Raw genomic sequence first — 5,523 nt, forward strand, 5'->3', positions numbered from 1 at the left:
TTTTCTCCACATTCACAGTGCCACAAGCCTAGAAGAAATCAGTGTGAAGATCTTAGAATGTCCACCCCCTCAATTCTCCCAAAATGCATATTTCCAGGAAGCTGGAAGATCAACATTTGTTGAACACCACTTAAAAGTATGAGCAACCAGAATGGTGGTCTTTTTGTACATGAGCACCTACACCTGCCATAGCTCCACTGTACCTTGCTTTCTTTTGAAGCTTGAGCACATGCTGCACATGGACAAAAAGAGAAAAAATACAGTATAAAGGAATTGCTAGTGGAGGGGAGTCAGCTGTGTCCAGGCCTTCATTCCAGCTCTTAGTAAGTACAACTACCCAAGCCAGAATCCACCCATCCCACTGAAAAAGAAATACTGCATTTTACCTCTGGACAAAATTCTGCCCCCGGGATGTGGCATCCGCTTGACATGCTACCAGATTCCAGAAAATGTTACTGACTCCAAAGGCTTGCTCAAGGGTACCATTACAAGGTCCTTGCTTTCAAATGCTAGCTTTTTTAGCTACCTTTTTTGGAAGTGGCAGGGCTAAGCAATTAAAAGGGAGATCCTGTGCATGAGCTGATCCATGAAACTGGCAAGTAATTTATGCAACAAAATGTTCACAGTCGCTTCACAATTCACAGAAGGTTATTTCGTTAAAATGCTGAAATGTTTCATCATAGTATTTCAGATTATATCACTGCATTGACAGGCATTATAGTCCACTAAATCAAATACTAGAGAATGATTTGCTTAGGATCATACAGTTGATCTAAAGTGTGGAGGCCTGGATTGATCCCAAGTTTTCTGCTTTCAAAATGTTTCAGTTTTCTGCAGAAGTATCTAAATCGATCACACCAGAACAAAAATGATTTCCAAACATCAGAAATTATGTGTTTTATTTACCATTTCCAATCACAAAATGTTAAAAAGCTGTTTTCCATGAAAGGAAGGCAAATTGATTTTTTATAGCTCTGGAAATTACAAAACGTGTTCAAACTAGCCAAGTGCTACCCTGCCTGGGTATGGCTTGTCTTGGTCTTTGTCTTTCTTACTCCTACCTATTGCAGTGATGCTATAGAATTTGCAAGGTACTATATTATAACACAATAACACAGGATAACTTTCCCGTTACAATGCTCTTCGGTCTTGCAGGCTGATATAATTCATTGCTATGCTATGTATGTGATGAAAGATCAGATGTGCTTACCTAGGGTTGGTACCTTCAGGGTGAGGGTGAATTAAGGAGCCCACGGGTCATTGTTAATAAACAAGCAGGCCTTCGCCAGTGCACCATGTTAGCAGTAAACATGTCTACAATGTGCAAAGTTCTAATTAGAGAGTGTAGTTTAATGTATATTCTGAATAATGACCATAGTTTGTGGTGTCTCTCAATGTTCCTACTTCGCCACTGCTGGGCGTAGTGCTACTACGCACACTATGCAGAATTTTGGAGAAAAAAGTGGAAAACGGGGGCACGTCCTGAGGGTCCGTGTGCCCAGGACAGGGGTCCCTCGTGCCTGGGCAGACTCCCTGATCTCCCCTGGCCGGTTGGAGCCCGGGAGTCCTGCAGCTCCGGAGCCCTGCAGTCCCCGAGCCCTGAAGCCCAGGAGCCCTGCAGCCCTGGAGCCCTGCAGCTCCCGAGCCCTGGAGCCCTGCAGCCCCGGCGCCCTGCAGTCCCCGAGCCCTGGAGCCCCTGAGCCCTGCAGCCCCGGAGCCCTGCAGTCCCCGAGCCCCGGAGCCCCGGAGCACTGCAGCCCCGGAGCCCTGCAAGGGCAGGCGGGAGCCCTCCCGCGGAGGCTCGGGCAAACAGAGTGGCGTCATTTCGGTTCCGGCACTCTGGTCACCCCTCTCGCCTCGGCAATCTAGTCGCGCCTAATGCTTTCCTATGGGGCGACCAGATGGCCAGGCTTCCATGGGTCCCGGGCCCTGCAACCCCAGAGCACTGCAGCCCTGCAGCCCCGGAGCCCTTCAGTCCCCCAGCCCTGCAGCCCCCGGAGCCCCGCAGTCCCCAAGCCCTGGAGCCCCGGAGCCCGGAGCCCTGCAGCCCCGGAGCCCGGAGCCCTGCAGCCCTGGAGCCCCGGGGCACTGGAGCCCCGGAGCCCCATAGCCCTGCAGCCCTAGAGCCCTGGAGCTCCTCAGGCCTTCAGCCCCAGAGCCCTGCAGTCCCCGAGCCCCGGAAGGGCAGGCAGGAGCCCTGCAGTCCCTGAGCCCTGCAGCCCCGGAGCCCTGCAGCCCGGGAGCCCTGGAGCCCTGGAGCCCCGGAGCCCCGGAGCCCCGGAGCCCCGGAGCCCCGGAGCCCTGGAGCCCTGGAGCCCCAGAGCCCTGGAGCCTCAGAGGCCTGCGGCCCCGGAGCCCGGGAAGGGCAGGCGGGAGCCCTCCCGCAGAGGCTCTGGGTAGGCAGATTGGCGTCATGTCGGTCCTGGCCATCTGGTCGCATCTTTCCACTCGGACATCTGGTCGCACCCAATACTTCCCAATGGGGCAACCAGATGGCCGGGCTTCCGTGGAAGTTCCGATAAGGTGACATTCGCCTCCCAGATCCCAGCCAGGGCTCCAGGAGGTCGGGCACATTGGCGCCCTGGGTCCCTTCGGTCACTCGGCACGCACGGGTTCCCAGAAAGCGGGGTAGCCTTCCTCCGGATTACTAGGGGCAAGGGTATGCCCGGACACCCTTCCGGGGCTGGCGGTTCCCTGCCGGGGACCAGATGGGCAATGACCGGGCAACACCTCCCAGGCATCCTGGGCTCCCTCCTCCAGCCTGCGGCATGGCAAAGTACCCGGGACGGGCTCCATGTGTCCCGGGCCGTCCTCCCCGTGCCTGAGGCCCAGCGTGGGGTTTCTGAGCCCCCCTGAGCCCTGTGGCCCCGGAGACCTGTATCCCAGGAGCATCCGGACCCTGGAGCCCTGGAGCCCTGTGGCCCAGGAGCCCTGCAGCCCTGGATCCCGTGAGCCAGGGAGCCCATAAGCCCTGGAGCCCCGTAGCCCTGCAGCCACGGAGCCCTGCAGCCCAGGAGCCCTGCTGCCCAGGAGCCCTGCAGCCCCCGAGCCTTGCAGTCCCCGAGCCCCGGAGCCCTGCAGCCCTGGAGCCCTGCAGCCCTGGAGCCCCGGGGCACTGGAGCCCCGGAGCCCCATAGCCCTGCAGCCCTAGAGCCCTGGAGCTCCTCAGGCCTTCAGCCCCGGAGCCCTGCAGTCCCCGAGCCCCGGAAGGGCAGGCAGGAGCCCTCCCGCGGAGGCTTGGGGCAGGCAGATTGGCGTCATTTCAGTCCCGGCCATCTGGTCGCCCCTCTTGCCTCGGCCATCTGGTCGCGCCCAATGCTTTCCTAGGGGCAACCAGATGGCCGGGCTTTCCTGGAAGTCCCGATGAGGTGCCATTCGCCTCCCGGATCCTTGGCAGGGCTCCAGGAGGTCGGGCACGTTTGCGCCCTGGGTCCCCTCTGTCACCTCGCATGCACGGATTACAAGAAAGGGGGTAATTTCCCTCCGGATTACTAAAGGCAAGGGTATGCCCGGACACCCTCCTGGGGCTGGTGGTTCCCTGCCGGGTTCCAGGGCAACACCTCCCAGGCGTCCGGGGCTCCCTCCTCCGGCCCGCAGCGTGGCAAAGTACCCGGGACGGGCTCCATGGGTCCCGGGCCCTGCAACCCCGGAGCCTCGCAGCCCCGGGGCCCTGCAGCCCCAGAGCCCTGCAGCCCAGGACTCTGTCCCCCCGGCCTGCCGCACTGCCCGGGACGGCGGGGGTTCCGTTGTGCCCGGGAAGCCTGGCTGGGTTCAGGAGCTCCGGCCGGGGCTCCGACCCGGGTCCTGCCATGTGGCAGTGTGCCCGTGACGGGGTCCGGAGGGCCCGGGGAGGCTTCTTCTGTGCCTCGGGGCCTGGGAACCCCGGCGGGGTCCAGTGGCCCGCTGGGCTCTGGGTGGGGTGCTCTGGCCCAGGGCCCTGTCCCCCGGCCTAGGGCCCTGTCCCACGGCCTGCCGCACTGCCAAAGGCCCGGGACGGGGTTCCGTGGTGCCCAGGGAGCCTCCCCGTGCTTGGCTGGGTTCAGGAGCACCGTCCGGGTGCCCCTGAGGGCTCCTGGGGTCTGCCTGGGTCCTGTTGCATGGCAGGGTGCCTGGGACGGGGTCCGGAGGGCCCAAGGTAGGCTTCCCCTGCGCCTCCGGGCCTGGGAGCCCCAGCTGGGTCCAGGGACCCTGCGGGGCCCTGGGTTGCATGCTCGGGCCCAGGGCCCTATCCCCCCGGCTTGCCGCACTGCCAAAGGCCCGGGACGTGGGTTCCGTGGTGCCCAGGGAGCGTCCCCTTGCTCGGCTGACTTTAGGAGCCCCGTCCGGAGCCCTTGAGGGCCCCGGGCAGGGTGGCCTCCCCACCCGGGGCTCCGTCCTGTGTCCTGCCGCGCGGCAGGGTGCCCGGGACGTGGTCTAGAGGGTCCAGGAGGCTTCTCTTTCGTGCCCAGCCATCTGGTTGCCTGGATCCCATCGGCCATCAGGTCACCCGCAATGCTTTCATATGGGGCAACCAGATGGCCGAACTTCCCTGGAAGTCCCGATGAGATGCCATTCGCCTCCCGGATCCCAGCGAGGGCTCCAGGAGGTCGGGTACTTTTGCGCATTGGGTCCCCAGAGCCTCGTGGTGCGCACTTGTTCCCAGAAAGAGAGGTAGCCTTCCTCCGGATTACTAGGGACACAGGTATCCTGGGACCCCTCACAGCCTAGCAGTCCGCAGCCGGCAGCTGGCTGGGCCAGGATGCCGCCCAGCCCCGGGTCCGTCCCTGGGCCTGCCGCGTGGCAGGAAGCCCTGGATGGGGTCGGTGATGGCCCAGGGAGGGGTCCCCTGCGCCTCCGGGCTCCCAGCTGGGGCCAGGGGCCCGGCCGGGCCCCGGGTAAGTGCCCCGGCTCTGGGCCCCGTCCCCTGGCCTGCTGCACTGCCAAAGGCCCGGAACGGGGTTCCGTGGTGCCCGGGGAGCCTCCCCTTGCTCGGCTGGGTTCAGGAGCTCAGTCCAGGGCCCCTGATGGGCCCTGGGGAGGGCGGCCTCCCCACCAGGGGCTCCGTCTTGGGTCCTGCCGCGTGGCAGGGTGCCTGGGACAGGGTCTGGAGGGTCCGGGGTAGGCTTCCCCTGCGCCTCCCGGCCTGGGATCCCCGGCTGGGTCCAGGGGCCCCGCCGGGCCCCGGGTCGGGTGCTCGGGCCCAGGGCCCTGTCCCCCCCGGCCTGCCGCACTGCCAAAGGCCCGGGACGGGGGTTCCGTGGTGCCCGGGGAGCCTCCCCTTGCTCGGCTGGCTTCAGGAGCCCCATCCAGGGCCCCTGAGGGCCCCAGGGAGGGTGGCCTCCCCACCCGGGGCTCTGTCCTGGGTCCAGCCATGTGGCAGGGTACCCGGGACGATGCCCGGGACGGGGTCCGGAGGGTCCAGGCGGCTTCCCTTTTGTGCCCGGCCATCTGGTCCCCCTCATCGCTTCAGCCATCTGGTCACCCGCAATGCTTTCCTATGGGGCGACCAGATGGCCAGACTTCCCTGGAAGTCCCGATGAGGTG

The sequence above is a fragment of the Lissotriton vulgaris genome, chromosome 9 (genome assembly GCF_964263255.1).
Source record: "Lissotriton vulgaris chromosome 9, aLisVul1.2, whole genome shotgun sequence".
In the NCBI taxonomy this organism is placed as follows: Eukaryota; Metazoa; Chordata; class Amphibia; order Caudata; family Salamandridae; genus Lissotriton; species Lissotriton vulgaris.